At 38.7% G+C, this 21,904-nt stretch overlaps 1 protein-coding gene across 50 annotated transcripts in view; it reads right to left on the minus strand.

Annotated features, from left to right (window-relative positions):
• The window catches only part of ADGRL2 (adhesion G protein-coupled receptor L2), a 595,411-nt gene that overhangs the window by 168,581 nt on the left and 404,926 nt on the right, over positions 1-21,904 (minus strand). For 10 of the 50 annotated variants that reach the window (XM_023641783.2, XM_070267460.1, XM_023641791.2 and 7 more), the window contains exon 1: positions 16,731-16,895. The exons of 19 other annotated variants lie outside the window; for them this stretch is intronic. The gene's annotated coding sequence lies outside the window, so the exon portion shown is untranslated. Of the gene's footprint in view, positions 1-14,896; positions 15,378-16,730; positions 16,896-17,257; positions 17,457-17,873; positions 18,025-18,184; positions 18,351-18,439; positions 18,731-21,904 lie in introns of those variants that run through there. 21 more of the 50 variants (XM_070267447.1, XM_070267439.1, XM_070267440.1 and 18 more) reach the window with 10 other exon arrangements.

The raw sequence follows: 21,904 nt of genomic DNA on the forward strand, positions 1-21,904 counted from the left end.
CCTTGAACGGGGTCGCTTTCTTCTACACTACTCATTTTGAATTTACTCCACCCACCCTACGTTTCCACGGCATTTCCTCTGCACTTCATTTTGGCACATTATTATAGCACGCCTTGTATTATAATTATTTGTGGAAACGTCTGTTTCTCTCATGAGATTATAAGTATCTAGAGAGCAGTACACTTTCCCAGGCAGGGCCTTAATAAGGGGCTGTTGATCTAAAATGAATCGAATTAAAGCACAGAAGTTAATGGGTAACTGGACGAAGTGTGCTTAGAGATCAAACTGCTCTTGTAAAGGATAACACAGTCAATATTTTAAAATACAGACTTTAAGGCCAACGCAAGCAAATGCATACTTTTGGTCTGGCAATTTTGGCAAACTCGCTGCCACAAGTTCTGTCATTTTTTTCAAACCACATGTGCTGCTATAATAGCCTCTGTGGCATTGTAGGAAACCAAAAATACCATCTTGAAAGTAAAATCCAAAGCATTATAAATACTGTGAATTATTAAAGTAAATCTAAGCCTCACCTATCACTTACACACAGGCAACATTGCCAGGAACGGGTGCTCCCAACTACAGAAGCATAACGTACTGTAAGAACGTAGCCACATACGAAATATCAGATTTTTCAAAAGATAATTTGGGTAGGACTTTTCTATTAATTGGACTCAAAAGAATTCTCTTTTATACAGTAAGGAGTTCTCTGGAACTGTGCATCTTAATACAATTTAATTTATCAAAACTGGGAGTGAGAGGTAGGATAATGGCAAGAATGGAATCGCTCTGGCTTGGTCATATCTTCTGGCCCTGAGAAAACTATAAATTGCACAACACAGAAGAGTGACAAAGTTGCCAAAAATTAAGATTTACTTCCTTCAAACTGACCTTTATGATCTTAGTTGTACCCTATAAATGTTCGTATAAATGAAAAGTTGACTTAAGGGGTTTTAGTTAGATTAATACAATCTTGAACATAAATTAATTCCAAAGATGGAAACACCTGCTTTTCAGCTAAACAACCAAATACACCATTAGGTATTTGCACTCTATTTTAGAAGATAAAGATAAAATTCTGATGATTATATTTAGAACTAAGAACAATTTTCAGTTTTTTAAAATTCATAATATTTATATATATGAACCAAAATCTGTGCTGTTCCAGAGTTATTGTTTAATCCTTTATCTCTTGCTTGTGTAAAATCAATAAAATCCAAAGTCCACAGGAAGGAAGCTCACTACTAAAGACAGAGAGTTTCTAATTTCCACTGAATTATTTGTTAAAATATTTTTCAATCTGTTCATAAATCTTCCAACAACAAAAACTGGACAGAAGTCCTACCTTTAAAGCTGTTTCTATACCACTAAGATAGGTGATTTCAAACAATTTTAACCTGGATGTTAAACACTTACATTTCATCAATTTTTGATTGTATATTAAAATGATGTAAAATATTGAAGAGTTAATGAGTAATGAGTACTTATCATTAAAAAGTCAATTTGAGAAGTAAGGAATTAATGTTTAAGTGGATAAGTGGAACTTTAAAAATTCAGAGTGGTATAGTTGCGATTCTGTCCAAAAGTTAACCTTTATAAGCAGTGTTAATGACAATTCTGACTATTTAGCCAAAATTATACAGCATTTCCTGGAATCTTTCCTAAGATTTTTAGTTTGACTTTCCAACTATTTGAATTATTGATACGTACTATAGTTCCCTGTCTAAAAACATATCCTTCTACAGGGTTGCATATACTTTTTACTTTTTAAATCTCTTTTTGCAAGACGTATAATGTCAACAAATTAAAACAGTACAAGTTTAGGTTGAAACTTACCACAAAAGTTTAAGTCTTAGATTCTAATAGAAAAGGAGATAAGGAGAGGAAAATCAACAAATACTTAAGTCATATATAATGCAATAATTTACAAGTTTAGATAACAGAGTGAGCCTAATTTTCTGCCAAAAAAGGAGACCAAGATAACGCTAAATCTTGGCCAAGAACTAATACATGTATTTATTTGCCTTATATTTTGATAGAGCATATCTAAATACATCAAAGTAGGACGACAGGTCAATCAAAGGCATCAATTGTGTGTGCTATGTAGTTGTCCACACAAATCCTTTTTATAGACCAACTAGTTTTTTTTTTTCCCCTTTTAAAATTCTTTTATTCACTACACAAATTTAACTCTAGCATGGCAGTATACATACATTTTTCAAACTGTCACTTAGGACGCTTCAATGAAAAACTTCTATTTTTTCTTTAAGAGACAAGTACAGGGAATAGTTTTTCTTTTGTAGGTTGAATTAAAGTAGTCAAGTATAAAAAGATCACTCTTACAATGTTATAATGAATGGTCGATTACCAGACCAAACATTAAAAGAATCTCTTACAAGAGTTAAATAACGGCAACCATGAAGGGACAGCAAATCTCATTTTTTAATTATGGAGGGCTTAATATATATTAAGTCATATGGAAACACTCTGAAGACTACTGCCATATGACTCCACATTAAAAAAAACCTATACCGTACAGTGATATTAATCACTAGATTTACATCTCAGTTCTTTTTAGGAGGTCAATCAGCTTACGTGGGAAGTCAAATGAAAAAATGTGACTGTTTTAAAGAGAAATACGGCCCTCAGCCATCAATTCAGAAATGAATACCATCAAATTATTAAAACATCTGAAGAAAACATTTTATCAGAGGAAATATCAAAAATATTAAAGCAATATACAAAATACTGAAAAGGTGTTCTTCAGAACAGTGCAAAAGTCATTCGATAATAATATCATCAGTTTTACACATACACAGGAGTTTTTGATGACTTACTCTTTATAAACAGAAAATATCGATTTTAATAAAGAAAGCTCACAAATTAAAGCTATATTTTCGATTAAAAGTTAACACTGTGGTGATTCAATTGCAACCTTCTTGATGTGCTCCTTTTGATTTTCACGGAATTAACAGCCAAGATAGAGAATGAGGCCATTCGTGTATGTAATTTACAAGATTCTCAATATCCTTAAAATACTTAAGCAATGGTTGTACTAAAGGCTATTAAATTTAGCATTGTTCTAAAGAGCTTTAATTCTTAATCTCTAATTTTTTTAGGAATACTCAAACTGTTAAAAATCAGTCTTAAATGTTGTTGAAAAATGCAACTCTAGAAAATGTGAATTCTAAGATACCTAAGATTCATTCCTAGATTTTTTAATCATGTAATGTCATTAACTGAGTAATAATTGTTTATCTATTCTCATTTAATGAAACCAATTATAGATTTCCAGGCTGAAATGTCGGGAGAACTTACATACTTACTTCTTAACATATTAGTAACAGAATACAAGAAAAACAGTAAAAATAAAAACCCAAGGGAGGTGTGGAAGAGGACGAAATTAATAAAATAGGCAAACTATAAAAGTTACACTTGACCATCCGGTTCATTATAATTCTATGTCACCATAATTCTACAAAATATTTTATAAGCACTAATCAACCCTAAATTCCATAAAGATTACAAAGATAGACAAGTGCTTTTAGAATGTGTTCTTAAATACCAGAACATGCTGCAGCTGTGACCGGAATCCCACACAGCAGAGAGCTAAGACAAAGATTTTCTTGAAGTATAATTCAAATCATATCAAAGGTACAGGTAATTCTTTTGCATTAGCCAATAGCTATCGTGGGCCAGTAATTACTACTAAGAGACAACAAAGCATTTGTTATGATGCTCTGACAAGTAGTTGAATGCAGGTCTAAGCCCTTTCCTTGAACCTAAACTAACTTTCTATTTAGGGCCTCTGAGTCGTAACAACTACCTTTCTGCTTTGACTTATATTCGGTCAAAACAAAAATGCCTTTTGCATCTATAATCTGATTTAAAGAGCATTAAATATAAACTAATTTTTAAATACCATTACATAAATATTCAATAATTAAATGGGTTTTCTTTCCCTTCTTAAATATATATCTCAAAAAAGTGGTTGTACTAATCATATTTATATTAAAATATGGAAACATACAACATAACAGATAAAATTATCTATGAGTAGAACGCATCAGCATTTTTATTTTGAATTTCAGATATTTCCTTAGGCATTGTGTTTATTTTTATATAAAGGCAATGCAATTATGCTTAAATTACTGGAGAAAATTTGCGATATATTCTTTTTTAAAATGAATAATTTGATATTCTAAGATTTTAACATTTTCACTCTTCAGTGCAGCTTTGAATTAGCAATATCATGTGAATGCCACAAAATCATACTACATAAAGTGTACATCATAAAAAGTAGTCTTTTTAAACCTTTGTTAGATTTCAATTTGAAGAAATCTATCCAATAGACAAAAGGGAACGCCTTTGAAACATAGAGAAAGCAAAAAGAAACTAATATTGTTTACCTATCTTTATAATTAAAATAAAAACATTAGGTTTCAAATCCTGGTAATAAGGCAATTTAAAATACATTTTTTATTTTTTTTAAATACAGTTATTAAGACATGCAGATGCACAGTTTTGCATTCCAGACTCTCCAAAGAGGTACACATAAACCTTTGAATAAATATTGTTTAGGGTTCATTACATGTTTTGTTAGCTTTCATTTAAGACGTTAACATGTTAAAATAACTGACACGTGGTTTAAAGAGTGTAAAACATATCGTCTCTTTTTTTTAAATAGGAACTTCCATTTTTTTATGAAATGTCTATGAAAAATTATTTCAAATCTATATTCATAACACATATTACCCTTGTCTGAAGAATTAGTCTTTATATTATATTATATCCTACTCATGATACACTTTTCTTTTAAAAATCTGCTCAAATAGACGCTGGAACAATTAATACATACACATTTACTCAACATATATACAAATGAGCAGAGGATGCTAAATCATAATTCATATTCTTTGTTAGTATTTATTCAAGAATATTTACTAAAAATCTCTTTGATAACTTACAAAGAATGTCAGGGTTATTTTAAATTGAGAAGCAGCTGCCAGTTAACTTCCTTGTCACAAACATCCTCAATATTATAATACTTTGACAACAATAATTCTATAAACTTGGCAATAAAACATTTTCTTTGCAATGAATTCAAATTTCGCTATTTTAAAAACCACTCAGTAGTTGACCTCCAAATTTAAGACAAAACAAGTGGAACTTACCCTAGCTGTGCCTTTCCAGTAACCTCACAGAAGTTATGCACTCTGTGACAGTTACTGCTCCTCACGTAATAATTTTCCTGGAATGAATTCTCCAGTAACCCTTACCTCACTAGGAGGGAGGTGTGGTATTTGAGGGAAAAAGGGTACCGAACTGTAATAGCAGATTCCATTTTCCAGTGACTATCATATTTAGCACCAACTATGATAAGAAACCTCTTTTTATCAAGTCTTATTTAAGACAATGAAATAAACTTGGCAGCACAGAATGCCTACCAATAATTCTATGGAAAAGGAACATTTGTATACTTTTGTAAAACATATCATGGTAATCCTATTGAAGTGTAATTGCTGTTGCTAATATTCATACCCTGATATGAAAATGCTCTACAGAAATGTAGCACAGACTTGTTAAGATAATACATGATCATGCTGAGAGGGTAATACTTATACAAAAGCCCACGCCAGAACCATAAATCTCTTTTATCGACAACAGTTGCTTTACTTAGAGGGTCATTCCGTGTGAGAGTAACAATCTGACTTTGCACATTAGAAAGACTGGGTAACAAAATGATAAATCCATAACAATGATTTTCATTAAGAAACAAAGCCTCTTACAATAAAAAAATAAGTCTTTTTATGTCATATCTTTCCCTAGTAAACTAATGGAAAAAAGGAACTATTACATCTCTTTTCAAGGATGCTTAAGTGGATAAATTTTTTTTTTCCCAACAAGCAAATTCTGAAATAACGTCACTATACCAAAATGTAAAACTAAAAATTAAAAGATTCATTTTTTGGTAGAATTTAACATAATATCCTACGCTTAAATTTCCTGGCACAATTGAAAATATATATGCAGGTAATGTGAAAAATTTTGCTTGCTAAAAAGATCCGAATGCTCCCAAATGCTTTTACCAAAACACCTGCTCACAAAACTCTCAAGTATTTGAGCATCCCGCTTATAATTTCTTAGAAATTTAGTTGACATGGTTCATAAACAGAATTTAGTTTTTGATCGAGCACTGTCTATCTTGCCTGCATTCATTTTTTTACCAAGTTTGCCAGCATTTTACTAAGCCGTTTAATAGTACATCCTTACTGGTACTTTCCCTGTATCACTGCACCAATCGGTCCATTATTGCAAGTAAAAGTCATTAATCCAAGAAGATCATTTTTGTTTTTAGAAAAGAGCATATGCAACTCATCTAATTTGATCTATTAATTAAATGTAGAGGAATGTAATTTACTACATACTCTTTAGTGATCATTTATAGTATTTTACATAATCTGGAAAATTATCTAAAAGATCAAGATCTCTTAACAATTATTAGATATTTAAACAGGAGACAATTCTTCGGTCATCCTCCCAGAGCTTTAGCCAATCATCAAAAAAAATGGAATCTCAAAATCAATCTGATTCACCATCTTCATTATCTTTCAAGTTACTTTCACTAATTAAGAAAAAGCAAAAACCACATTGTAACCTGTGAATACAGGAAACGATAAATACCTGGCATTAATATGTTAAATTTCACTATAATTTGGGCTAATCCCAAAATGCTTTACTTTCCTTAGAACAATTTTTTGCAAACAAAAATAAAAATGTTAATAAAATATAATTTTCAAAGGAGAAATTAGCAATTTATACTGCCTTGATTATTTTATCTCATATACAAGCTCCCTCTGCAGGTAATAACAAGGGTTAGCAAACATATTTGAAACATGTAAGCAGTTGGCTGCGTAAAGACGCAGGTCACCATTGTATAAAAATACCATTTATCTAGCATTGTTCCTTCCTCCTTACCAATAATCTGCTTAAAATAACTGCTCCTGAAAATTTGTGGTTCAACACTATTATTCTTGTCCCTTTTTTTTGGTTAAGAATGCAGCCAGAGCAGGCAGAATAACCAAACTTGTCACAAAGTCACCCAAGAGCTACTCTCACAAAGTGTATTTTAAGGAAAAGAAAACCTTACTTCGCTTACCCAGCACCAGCCTGAAATGACAGAGAACCCAAAACAGAGGGGTCCAATCCCTTTATCTGATGTGTCTACTGATCGCCAAGCAAACAATCAAAGGTGGCATCTTAGGAATGATTTACAGTGAAAGATAAAAGATCAATTTTAAACAGATGCCAGTAACAATTACATGTTCTTATTTAGAATAATTCTAAAATTTAAACCTGGAGAGTATGTACCTCTGAAAAATAAATCTATTTTCATTAATTCAATATAAAAAAGAAAAAGAAAAACTGATTTGGCCTGCAAAATGCTCTTTACCCCTCCAGAATATTTTTTCAGAATCTGTTTTAGATTTCTGTTTACACACTCTCCCCTTCTGCCATACATATTCCTTTCCCCAGGTTTACAGAAATGAGGCCCATCTCTGCCAAGGCAGCGGGGAAAAAAAAGCAAAGTGAAGAACCGTTTCAAAGTCCTAGGGACAAGGTGTTCCCAAAAAATTGATGTCCCTCTCCTTAAGATTTCCCCCTTCCAACATGCATACACTACCTTTATAACATATAAGCAGAGACTGGAAATTTGAGGCAAATTCAGTTTGACTTACCTACGAATGAACTGACAGGCTTATAAAAAGCGGTTTTCAAAAAACTAAGATCCTTACTAAATAAATGAAAATTATAAAAGATATGCTAACTTTCATCCTAAAACATACAGAAATATCATACAGAGATATAGTTATATTTCTTTTTTCCATTTAAAGTAAGGTGAAGAGGAAAGGCAACTTATAATAAGCAGCGTTTTTAGCAAGATTTTTGCTTAAGAAAAAGAAAGAGAATTTGTTTCACTTCTATTTTTAAATATTCAGGCTGCAGACCTAGTTCAAAACCAATGACAATATGAAAAGTGGCTTCCATCAAGGCTATAGGTATCACAGCATCTGCAGCAGAAAAAACAAAGTGGGGGACGTCCCCATTATTCATCTATAGAGCTATCAAGAGGAAGCACCTAAAATCCAAATGTTGCCTTTCTCATGACAGACAGAACTTTGAAAAGGACAAAAATAGTTAAAGGTCCTTAGTAAAAGTGAAAATGTCTAGGACATAATCATTTTAGCATAATTTTTATTTGTTGATGCATATGAAGCAAAATGAAGCGTTTCAGAATTACGTCCATCTTTTTTAAAATGAAAAACAAGATATAAAAAATGCATCAATTCTTCATTTAATACATTAAACCACTGTCAAATTCTATGAAAATATGTACAATCACTGGCATACAAGTGCATAAGCTTACATCATCACCAAAATTAATGTTTCCCAAACTGTCTTGGACGTTAACCACAGGAAAGCCAGGAGTTTTAAGAATTAAAACATATCATATGCATCTTGAGATTAAAAACATGAAGATGAGTGAAAAAAATGCTATACAAAAAAATGTATTCTGTAATTTCTGATCAATAACCACAGTAATAAACAGTAAAAAATGGTAGGCTTTTATCATAGAGCAACAAAATTTCCACGTGGAAGGGACCAGTGGAATAAAAAACTAGTAATTCCAAATAGAAATACTTTGCTTCAAAGTAATGACACAGGGAAAATCATTTTCAAGATGATTTTTTTAATGTATATTGTAGTTAAGAACTGATTAAGTAAATATAATCTACAAAAACCAAATATATATCAACTAAAGAGCCTACCTAAAATCTTGCGATGACTCACCCCTTATATGGAGAACTGGTCTCATAGTATTTAATCTTAAGAATAAATGATTAAAATCAGAACTCATTTTATAAACAAAAGAGAGAATTCTCCTTTGCTCTCTCGATAGCTAGACACTATTTACTGTCCTCTCCAAGAGAAAATATTAGTCAAAAAAGCAAGGTCACCTCGCCCACCCCCAACAGCCAAGCACTATTTTTGACAGTAACTGGGGTTAGATTATTCTGTCATCTAAATCCAGAGCAATAATTGAGGTGTGGACTGATGTCAAAATATCTACAAAATGATGCAGAGTGTGCACAGTACAAGCATTTCATGTTCCAAAGGTAAGAAATACCTTTGAGAACAAAACAGAGATTAAACGTCGAGCATTTTCAAAATCAGTTTAAAAACAGATATCTTAATCATACACATTTCACGTTTTAAACTTCCATTTGTGCTAATTTTTGGCCAACAACTGTCAATAAATATTGGTATATACAAAGAAACAGAATATAAATTGTACGCTTATGTATGTACGTCTGTGTATATATTTGACCAAGAAAGGAGTTAAGAATATTATCTAATAATTGAAAGAGCAAAACTAAACCCTTTTTCTGTTATTAGGAACCTCATGATGCATTCTTCTTTGCTACTACTATGGCTAAATTTTATTATTCATTCACAAAAAGATACAAGGTTGTATCTGGTTTTGTTCTAACCAAATAATGTGTCCAAACTGATCTAAATCAGATTAAAAAAACATTTTCAAAGTTACTTAATGCATCTTAAAACAGAATTAAGATTTGGTCATTATTTCAGAAAGTTAACTTCTGCTTAACCTACCTGCTTTTTAATCTTGTATTTCTATTTTTATTACAGTATTGAATTTATCCTTAAAAAAAAAGTCTCTCAAAGATTTTTCAGCTTTAAGTAGGCTTCTTTTAAGATAACTAATTTCAATACTGAAATTCAGAGATTAAGGTGTAATCCATGTGTGTGAGTTTTAATGTTTATAATGCACTCTTCACAGATTGGAAAAATCAATGATGAGACCAAGAGGGGCCCGTGTGGCTCGGCATACGTTTCCTTGTCAGGCAGTGATTAATGCTGTGCTCTGTAGAGGGAGACATCACATCCGGGCTAAAACACACCTAACTTTCACCCTCAGGCAAAAATCTGATTTAAACATCTCTATTTAAAGTGACATTTGTCCTCCCTTTTCAACTGGTTTCCCCAGAAATTCCAAGAGGTTGACTTCATGACCTAAAAACAGCCGAGTGGCTGCGAGCAGCAGTGGTGGCCGCTCTCGCACCTGGGTAAATCTGGGTGCCAGAACGAATCAAGGTGGTGATAAAACAGGTGCCCAGCCCTCTGCTACGACGAATCCCATGCCACTTTATTGTGACAAGAATTTAAGACTCAGAGTTCCAAATAATCCCAGAGTCAGTGTTTAAACATCTCTGAAATGTGTTTCTCCTGCTGATAATAACCTAGCTACCCTACTGATGGTCCAGGTTTCTTCTGATTCATAAAGTGACATCTGCTATTCCACTACACTGATCCGAAATGTCAACTGATTACATATGTGAGAAATCCAGAAAAGCAACTACTAAAAAGCAAACCTCTAAAACAAATGAGAATAGCAAGTGGAAATAGTTTTCTGGATGTCACGTAACAGCTTCCATGAAGACAAAAATGGAAAGCAAAAAGAAAAAAGAAATGTTCACATAACCAAAGTCACCAAGTAAACAAGACGTATGCATATTAAAACAGACGCCAATATCCTTACACTGTGAAACATGGTAACTTTTGATATTATTAAGCAATTTAGACACTGCTGGCAAGTTCCTACTAACCAAGGTAATCTAATTTCTGTTGCTTTTCAACGTAAATTGATTTTTTTCTTTTAGCCGTTCTGGTAATTGAACAAATTTATACAACTGTGATGGGATTTTATTTACCACCACACAATGCATAAAATCCTCTAAGAAGACAAACTATATTACTTCATAAAACTGCATTTTTGTTGTAATTAAACAAATTGCATTTAAACTTGCTCTGTGCTTCCAAAGCAATCAATAGCATTTTGCTGCAAGCTGCACTTTACTTGCAGGTGTTAAGTGCTTGGTGCCTTCATTCGATCTACTTTTCTTGGATAATTTTTATTTGCAAAATATGGGAGTTTTTTTCTTAATAACTTTTTAAAAATTGTTAGATAAGAATATATTGGAAAGTGTCTGCAAACTATCACCCACATTTAGTCCATCAGATAAATGACCCAAAAAGATTTTTTAAGTATTTTCAGCTGATTAGGACCTTTTCTTATGACACGATGACCCACTTAAATTAAAATACCTACTTACATCAAAATAGCATTAAGAAATTTTCATAGTTTATAACATATATTTAACAAAGCCTGTATGCTAAATGCAAAATACCACATTTAAGTCCTGAATAAAATTTAGAAATTACAGACCCTAGTTATAGCTATTCCTTTAAAAGTGATCACACTAGGTCAAGAAAAATGTCACCTACTTTAGGATTCGAATTGCCTAATTCCAATAATTAACTATCTCTATGTTAAATAACCCATTTTCTTAAAGCATTAAAAAAATAATAATCACTACTCGACCAATCTTGAGTAGCAAAAAGATTTCAGAGAACAGTCTCAATTTTTCTGATAACATCAAGTCTAATTACCGCAATCTGGGTGATTAAATACTTTTCAAGCTTTCAACCTTCAATCAAGAATTATTTGAAGAGATGAATATTTGGGTGGGGCTATAGACTAATTAGTGTTACGTAAGAGAGAAGCGAACTTAAGCTATGATTTTAATCTATCTTTAAAATAAAAATGTTTTAATCTCTCTTGAAAATGGTTACAAAACAGTTATCTATTTAGGTAATAGTGAACCAACATTTAAACAAATTACCTTAGGAACTGATACGACCAAAATATAAACAGGATTTCAAGTCCTTTTAAGGTCTAGCAGCTAAGCTTGCTATTTTTAACACTTGATCAAAATCACCAATTTGTGCAACTTTTTAGCTAGAGATTTTTGAAAATAATTTGATGACTTTTCTTATAACGATGCATTTTATTTCTAAAATTTACCAGCTTGAAAATAATTCCACTTTAATTTTGCATGAACCTTTTCCGCAGAAAAGCAGGCAGATTACCTCTCCTTCAAAACTCAAAGTCAGATCCGGTGAACATCAGGAGGTAAAGTGTACAATCTTTGAAGAGACTTTTGGTAAAAAGAGCAAACTTATATTAACAGTAAATTCTTCAAATTTCCAAAACTGGATTTCATTCCTAATTTAGATACAGTTAACCTGTGCTATTAAATATCACCAATAGGGCAAGTGGTATGGATTCTTAACAAAAGGAAAACAGACTTCTCTCAGGTGGGTACAAGTGTGTGCAGCACATACCTTAGATGAAATAGTAATGTTCTCTTCATCTCACACTACACCTGTCAATAAACTAAGTGCTATTTGAATATTTATTCATAAAAGTTAGGTCCAGTAACTATTTTGAAAGCAAACAGAGCAGTAACATTTTATCACTATGGTGTACTGATAACAAGTTACCTCCTGACCTTTCCTATCTCTCAATCTTAGCTCACATATTCCTATATTACTTAAGACATTAAAATATTATTTTAAATTTTTTAAATAAAACACAGAAAGCTTCCAAATGATCAAATAAAGATCTAACCCTAAGTAAACCTTGGTTTTAAAGCTCTCCTCTTGCTAATTTTAAGAAAGGAAACGCCCAGAAGCTCGGTGTTAACGTTTCTGCTGATTGTGAAAATTGCAGCAATAAAAACTCCAACTGCTTGTCTTAAATTAAGACTTGTCATATACCATACGAGATCTGTATATTCATACTGGTTTTTATAACATTTGGAAGTTTTGTTGTTTGCTTTGATGTCAGTCCATTAATAAAGCAGAGAGTCAAAAGCCTGGAAAAAATTACATTTATTGGGAATTCTCAAGTCAAAACCTGAAGTAACTGGTTTATTCTACCCCACATGATTCAATCTTCTGATTTCCCCAACTACCTGCTCCCAGAGCTATCTGCATTTCTAAATTCGTTTTCTGTTGCCAACACATAGTAACCCACAGTGATTGAAAATGGCAGCTGAACTGCTTCTACAACACATTAATTTTTCTCTAAGTAGTCCAATTTTGTCATCTAAATGTTGAAAAATCTTCTTTTCACTGCATTTTACACCTTTAGAGATTTGCTGAATTCAGGCTCACCATCATATAAAATGAAGAGCAATGTTTTCAAGACAATTTTTAGATTATCACTAATAGCTCTAAAGGATAATGTGTTTTCTTTACAGCACTCTGCATTCAAAGAAGACTAGTTAATAGCAACTTAAGTGCAATAATAGCAATTACATCAATGTGAGCTTTTTTACCTCAAAAGTACTTCTTAGACAACTGAAGGGATCAGATAAATAAAGTATCATAAATCGATTTCAGGGTAAATGATAACACAATTTGAATGCCACTAAAAAAACCTCATCTTAATCTGAAAAAAGTTATTATCCTATTAAACTGAAGACTAAAAATATTAGGCAATTAATGATATTTTTCCTTCCAAAACTGTCTATTAGAAAGTCAATTTTTACTATTAAAATTAAAACAAGGAGTCCTGAACATTAGTAAAAAAGCCCTCCTCCAGTGAAGAGATATCAATTCACGTCCAAAATGAGTCAACTATCAAAGGTAATATGAGCTCACAAATCTCCAAAACCTTCCCAAACATTCATTTTCATCTTAAAACTAGGTTTTAGGAAATGGTAAGCTCAATAAATAAAACCAATGCTTCCCCAGAAGTTGAAGATAAAAGTTCCTCTCCTTTGACCCATCTGATCTCCAGAAAATGACCCAAAGGACCTCAGAACCTGTTCGTCCTTGTTTCTTCATTCATGGATATTGAGCTGTTACAAGAAATTCAAACAACCTACCTCTCTGCAAATGTAAAAAAGCATTAGCAAATGCACTATAAATATTAAGAAAAATAAACCAACTTTAAGCTGAATTCTCCAGTTTACTGTGTTTGATAAAATACAAAAATTTTGAGATGAAACAATGACTACTCAATCGGGATTATCCCTATTTAAGTACAATCATAAAAAAATTGTGCATCACTTAGAAACCTTTTTCAAATTTACACCTGCAATAGAAGGAGCATTAACAAAGTGCATGTTGAGTTTTTAATTTTCAAAACCCTCCACTGATTCCTTTTTCCTATTAATTTAGCAAGTATATTAAAAATAAAGTTTCCTAGGTGTAAAAATGAGTGGCCTTGTATCACAAGATTTCTATTGTTTCATAGACTAATTATCAGGCTTTCGTTCCCATTTTAGTAATATAACAAAGTGCAGGCCCTAGGAAAGTATTAAGTTAGAAGGAAAAGCTTTCTCTCCCTTCCACAGAAGGGACCCCAAAAGAGAGGCAACAGTGACGATCATAAAACAAAAGGTCACCCTTTTTCTAAGAACAAACCATTTATCAATAGAAAATAATTGTCTTGCCATTTGCAAGGGCTCCACAGCAATAGACAATGTTTTTCACTCACATAATTACAAAACAGTAAAAGTTCAGAAACACAGCCTGAATCCACCTCCCTATTTTTACCCTTTACAACTCTCATTGCCCTTTGGGCCTCCGCTTGGAAGCAAATGGGAGACAGGCTGAAGTTTTCTCAATTGAGCTGAAGCTAAGAAACCTTTGATATGCTAATAGTCCCCTTCAAACGGTAAGAATTCACACTTGCATTAATTCAAACAATTTGTGCAGAATGATGTGAAATGGCACCTCTTTTAGAGGCAAGCAACAAAAGGAGAGAATCGGAATGTCTGAAGAAACTAAACAACAGAACATTTGTTCTGCAGTATTCTCTCTATCACGCATAAATTTATTAGAGAGTGGAGGGAGGCACAACAAAAAGTTCCATAACACACCTGAAGAGAAGTAGATTTTCTTAGAAAGGCTTTCTCAACTATGATAAAGATCACTAAATTTAAAGTTATAAAGTTACCTTTTACTTAGGTCAAGAGTCCCGCCACAACTTGGAATGTTACCAAAGACACCACACCAACTATTTTATTTTTCTGCTATGGACGTATATTGCCTCCTTAGTCCCCATCTTTTAAGGCTTGCCCAAGATCAAACATGATTTAGTAGGAGACATCCCAACAGGCAATTATTTACCCAACGGATGTAACTCTTCCTCATTGTGCAACTCGAGTTGAGCAAAAAACAAACTCGGAGGGGCCCGTTCCAGACGCAAACACGGAGAGAGAAATGAATGGACCAACCACGTCCGTTAAATCTATGCCTCTGGAAAGGGGAAGAGAGGAGAGGCACACACTGTAAAGAATGCAGAAGAAAATGTAAGCATTGGGGGCGGGGGCGAGGAGGCGTGAGCCTAAGAACCTGGCCTTTGTAACGGGAACCATATGGTTGGTGGCTGCGGCTCAGACGCTCCCAGGCTGCTTGGAGAAGCTGCTAAGCAGCCTGACACCTTTCAAGAAACAGGAGGAAAACATTTCCTCGGTCTGAATCCGAGACTACACAGTTTGCATCAGGAAGAACGGAATGCGGGGGGGCAAGCAAGGGGGAAAGGATGAGGGGGGAGGAGTATACAGAAGATGGGAAAAGAAGACGGACGCTGCAGGACTTGTCCCTCCAACGCTGCCCGTAGAGCACAGAGTGAACAGAGGATAGGAAAAAATAGATGAAATTCACACGTTCCTTAGCCCGCGCTCAGCGACACTTGGGAACAAGTAAAGCTTCCAGCGATCTCCCGTACCCCAAGCCCCGTAGTTGGGCGAAAGGAACAAACTTGACTGATCCCAAGTGAAGTAATCTTGCAAGCGTGCCTCCCACTGCTGGGGCGCTTTTGTCACTTCCCTCGCCCTCGCCTCTCCGCCAGAGGGTCGGGGCGCCCCAGCCAATCCCGGAGCCCCCGCTCCGGGAGCCCGGGGGTCTCCCCAGTCCTAGCGCTCCTCCCACGCCGCTGCTCCCCACCCCGCCCCCCATCCTGCAAGCCCTGCTTCCTACAGCTCCAGGGCCACAGCCAGTCCCGGAACCCCCACCCCTAACTTGTGTCTCGGGCCCAGCGCGGCCCGCTGCTGCCCTCTCACTGCGGCCCGGGAGGCTGCCCTCCCCGGGGCCTGCGGGCCCGGGCCCGCCAGCCGCCCGCCCCGCCGGGCCGCCCCTAATCGTTGCCAGCCCCGGCGCCGGCCCCGCCACATCTGGCTGCGCTTTGCTGTCATCCTCGCCTCCCCACGCCGCCTCACCACCGACAAGAAGGAACACCACCCCGCAACAACTCGCCCCGGGCCCCCCACCGGCCACTCCCCCGAACTCGCTCCAGCGCTCGGCCTCCCCGCTCCACTTCCAACCCGGGACGGCTCTGCCCGCGGGCGCTGGGGACAGGGACGCGCGCCCCGCCCGGCCTCGAGCCCCGCGCCCCGAGCAGAGCAGCCCCTCCCGAGGCGGGCCGGGAACGGGGGAGCGGCACCTCCCGGCCCAAGCTTCCAGAACATCCGAAAACGCAGAAGCCCCTCCGACTGCCCCTCCCCGGTCCCCCAGCCCCTGGACTGCCGCCCCGAAAGCGTTCCAACACTCCCCGAGCAAAGGAGCCGCGGGGGGACGCGACGGCGAGTTCTGCGGCTCGATCGCTGCGGAGGGGAGGGGGCGCAGCCCGGGCGGCGGGTCCCCGGCTCGCCGAACAGAAACACGGCGCCCGGCCCCAACTCTCCCGCAGCCCCCGCCCCCTCCAGCATCCACCCCGGGCCCGCGGCGCCAAGCAAACAGGTCTCCGGGGCCCGGTACAGAGGCACATTGTTCGCTCCCGCGGCTCTTACCTCGCTCGCCGAGCGCGCCCCGGGGAGGACCGTCTGGCCGGGGGCCGCGCGGGGAGAGGCGCGGAGCCGGGCGGCGACCCCGGCCGCCGAGGGCCGAGGCCGGCCGCGAGTGGGTCGCCGGCCGCCGAGGGGGCGCGGGAGGCAGCGCGGCGGCTCGGCGCGTCCTCCTGCTCGGCCGCCGCCGCCTCCAGCCAAGCAGCCTGCGCCAGGCGGCTCCTGGGGTTAGGTCAACATTTTCCCGCAGTGTCCCGCACGCCGCTCCGCCACGGGGGTCTGGGCCAGGCGCGCGCACACCCCCTGGCCGCGCGCTCCCTTCGCAAAAGCAACAATTCGGGGATCAGAGAGGAAGGGGTGGCGGGGCAAGAGCCCGACAGAGGTGCGCAGACTTGGGAGTCCCCTCGGAGCGGCCGGCGCTGGGGGCGCGGGGGGCGCGGGGGGCGCGGGCGGGCGGGCGGGCGCGCGGCCAGCTCCGTGTGTCCGGCGAAGCCCCTCGGCCCGCCGTGCGCCGACCTGCGGCCCCTCCTCACATTGCTGGGCTCCGGGCCGCGGCGGAGCGGCGGCCGCTGCCCCCCAGCAGCCCGGCGGCGAGGACTCGGGCTCGGGCAGCGGGGCGGTGCAGGGAAGAGGCGCGCCACGCACAGCAGCGGCGGGGACAGGCCCCCCGACAATCCCCAGGAACGCTGCGGTAAGCGACCGCCTTCGCTCCGGCACCTCTGCGTGTGTGTGAGCGGAGAGAGGGAGAGCGAGAGAGAGCAGGAGAGAGGGAGAGCGAGCGAGAGAGACGGGGGAGTGCGAAGTCCTGACACAGACTCTCGGCGAGGTCTGAACTGGAGTCACCTCCAGCCGCCTCCTCCTCCTCCTCCTCCTCCCCAAATCCCCACCTCCCCACCCCCCCGAGTTCGCCTAATCATATCAACATATTAGCTTGTACAGCGGCAAAGGACAAATCTCTCCCTCCTGATTTTTCCAGCCAGAGGCTCAGGCAAACTCAAAAGAAGATTACAGGCAGCTAAGTACAAAACGCGGAGCAGATAATCTATAACTCATTGCCGCCCAATGGCCATTTTCCACTCCATTTGAGCAGCTGCGGCGGCCGTGCGCCCGAGCGGAGGGGAGGGGAGGGGAGCGAAAGGGGACACTTACGAGCTCGAGCAGTTCGGCTGGCGGTGGCGGTGGCCCAGCAGCCGCCCGAGCACTGGCCGGCCCCGGCTCCGCCGGCGGGGCGGCCGCAGGGCTGTCCTGGCGGCGGCGGCGGCGGCGAGGGACGCGCGCGCACGGCCGCGGAACGCGCCCTGGAGGCGGCCTGCGGTGGCTGGCGCCCCTCCCCTCCCGCCCCGTCCGCTCGCCGTCCCCCCCACCCCACCGTCCCGGGGCTCCGCATCCAGACCCCCCCCCCCAACAGCCCCAACCTTCAACCCATCTTTTCAACCCCCACCTCCCTAAACTCCACTCACTGCGCGCTCGGTCCTCCGCGCGCTTCGCTGGCGCGCGCTCTCCATCCTGTCCACACACACGCACTTTAAAAACATTTATTTTATTTCTGGACCGGGGTGAAGGGTATTTGGGAGAGCGCGGCGCGCCGGCCTCCCAGGCGGGGCGCAGGGGGCTGGCCGGCGCCTCGGAGCCCCCCTCCCTTCTCCCCCCCAGGCCCAGGAGCTTGCTCCTTGCCTGGACTTCGGAGAGGCGCCCAGGATGCGTCTTGTACCCACCCCGTCTCCAGGTTTCTCTTTTCTCCACGCCGCGAGCCGCAGGCCCCGAAACTTTTAGTTTCCGCAGCCCTCCTTTTGTGTGACTGCTCGGAGGAGAAAGAACGTCTGTTCGCCACCGCTGCCTCCGTCCGGCTGCGGCGCGCGGGGGACGCTCCAGGGTTAATGCGTCTTTGATACCGGAGATTTCCGGCGCGCTCGTTAATGAAAGTTACATTTTTTAAAATTGCGATGACTTTTTCTTTGTAGTTACGGAGGACTAGCCCAACTTTGACTTTATTGACTATATTTCACAAGAGCGATTTGTTTGTTTTTGATTAAAGCCACCAGGATAAGCAAAGGAAGGAAAGGAGACTACAAGGGTCTTTATTCGCAAGTGCATTCATCGTGCTGTTAGGTCTGTTTCCCTCATTTCCTTACATTGAAACTGCTTTTGCTCTTGTCCTCTGACCACACTTCCTTGCACCTCTCTGTTGGTAGTGTCAGCAAACAGCCAGACAGCGCCCACGACAGACTCAAGCTAAAGAGAATAGACCACGACCGGGCAAATCATGCTTGAAAAATGTTTAGAAACCAGTTAAGTGTCCTCTGCGTACGAGGAAAATCAAACCTGGATTTTTCTTTTTTAATTACAAAATTCTGAGCTGAAAGTGCCGAAGTTTTCGGTTGCGTTTCTAAATCTCTGGTTCTACTAATGAATGCAGCCGTCAATTAAAGAAGCGTGTTTGCATTGGTTTTCAAGAAAAACTGAATCTCCAAGATTTAAAACCTCTAGAAAATAGGATGAAACTTGAGCTTCTTTGCTTTCAGAAACAATATGTAGTTTCTGTTGCTGCGGGTATGTTGCAGTCATCATACTTCAGAAATCATTTCAAACAACAATGTTATTAAAATGTCAACAGCAGATTGTTCAAAAGACATGAAGACTCTAAATACCTATCAGTTATTTTGTCACAAAGCCAGATATTTGTAGTACTGAAGTAAATCCAGCTAGTGGTCAAGTTTGTTCTCAACTTGTAAAAAGTCATGAGTTAAAAGTACATGTGTGCAAATAACTGAAACATGCTCTTTTGGTGGATTCATTATAATTCTCAAATTAAGCAAGAATCCTCGATGATCTAATTTCTTTCTACTTAATGTATTGATGTTTTAATACTCTCACCATTCCAAAAGATAAGAGAAGCTATTTAGAGTGTTTGTGCTTTAAACTACATACACACTTCCATTTGGAATTTCGTAGATAGCATAGTTCAGATATTATCAACGCAGGGTATAAACTAGTCTGGAAAAAAATACACTTGTGCAGAGCTGGTGTGAAACCTTGTTACATACCTAAGTCTTTACATCTGTCGAAATTTATATGTACAACAGAGGTATCTAGGAAAATTAAATCAGGCTACTTTAAAGTAGTTGAAAAGAAGGCAGAATTATAGAATTCTCAGACTTCAGAGGTCATTTATATCATGGTCTCTTTTGGAATTTAAAATTATTTTATTCAGGATTGTAAACCAAAATATGTCAAACTAATAATAGTTTGCATTTACTGAAAAATTTTAGCCCTTTCTTTTGTTCACCTTTGAAGGTTTTTCATCTGAGCATGATTCACAAGAAGCCCCAATGAGTGCACAGATTTGTCTAATCCTATTTTCTTTTGGGAGGCAAAGCTTGGGCTGAAGTTTTTATTTAGTGAGCTTAGTAAGTAATCAATAGAAATTTTTGCCTGAATTAAGCTGGCCATATGTTGGCTCATTTACTTATTTATTTAACTCTCTCAGAAAGAATCTCTGCAAGAACCCACTATCTACATTTCATAGGTCTGACATTCTTTGATGCTCAGGACATAAGGGAGTCACTCTCCACTATGTTCCTAAAGAGACTACACCACAAAAAAAGGAGGGTCCTTGAGAGGGGGTTAAAACTATAGGGAGTGGAAAATGTCTCGTACAAGTTTTTAATTTTAATTCAATAGGATGTGTATTTTACAGAGTTCAAAGGATCTAATACTTTTTTCCTAAGACTACAATAAGCTTGCTATGTTTTTAAAATTATATCTAAGTGTATTCCTTCTCTGGGATAATGCTTTAAATATTAAAGAGTTTTTAATACTTCCCTTGCACTTTACACATAATAATGTGTCAACCTTCTTTGTATCCACAAAGACTTGAAACAGAGCTTTTAATTGCACTGATATATTCAAGATTAAGCTGTTAGCCACAACCTGCCATTTACAAAGGAGCAGTTAAATGACACATACACATCCAGAAAACGTAATTTGCCTGACACTTCATGACAATTCCAAACATAATTTATAACAACACAGGTGTTATGGTAGAAAAAAATGAAATAAGAAGCTTAATAATGTCTGCAGATGTGAGCAAGTTAAGGGGAGTGAGTAGATGATGCTTCCCTGCGATACAGTCAATTTAACTGCTCAATCTATATTATTATTTAAGTAATGGCAAAATCATTGACTTATTCATAATACTTGCTAATTGTTTTTAAAAATAAATTCTACAAAGGACAAAGGAAACACCCCTTTCCATTTGTTTTATGTTAAATCAACATCTAACCACTCATGGTGATTTCATTCAAAGAAAACAGAAGGAACTCATTAGCTTATGTGGTTAGAGAGATTGATGGGCTTCAAACATTTTAACCATACATGTTTTTTCCAACTGTAGGAACTCATGGTTTTAATTTAAGCAACTTTAAGAAACTAAAGATTATTTTATTCAATGGGTTCACATATTTCTGATGATGAAATTATGCTAATTTTTAATGCTATTTACCATCTGAGCATCTTTGTTTAGAGGGAAGTGAAGAGGTACTTGTCAAAAATACAAGTATTAAGAACAATAGTTCAGGTACCAAATTAAGGAATCTGAAGAGGTATGAAAATGGGCATGGTAGCAAAATATTGTGATTAGGATAAGCCAGTAGACACACGTGGGTAACTTCGTCACTGCCCCGCTCTGACAAACTTCGATCTGGATAAGCCAGTTCAGAAAGGGATGCTCATAGGGGTGGGTTGGGGTGGGGTGGGGTGGGGAACAGACTGGGGGCTTGATAGTAGGCCCCAAATCGTGTGAAGTTTGAGCTGCCCAGCTGTAGAGAACTATCCATGAGGCTAAGCTGTATTCATTACGGGCGGCACATTTTTGCCTGTGATGAGAGCTCTGTGAGAGTTCTAAAATACAGCGAACAAGTAAACAGAAAACATGTGAAACTGGTCTAGTATCTAATACAGAAATAGAACTAAAATTAGCCAGATTTCATCCTAACCTTAGTCAGTTCCCTTTTATTTTTTTATTACTGTTCAACGATGCTGAGTGCTGAAACTAGTTTTCCCTACTCTAGAAAATACATCTTTTAAAGCTCTAGAGCAGATCAAAGCAATATGTGAATACCAAACATAACTAGAACTGGTTGCAAGTTGCTAGCTTTGTTTTTCATTTTAGCTTCACCATG

This window comes from Equus caballus, chromosome 5, assembly GCF_041296265.1.
Source record: "Equus caballus isolate H_3958 breed thoroughbred chromosome 5, TB-T2T, whole genome shotgun sequence".
NCBI classification, from domain to species: Eukaryota; Metazoa; Chordata; class Mammalia; order Perissodactyla; family Equidae; genus Equus; species Equus caballus.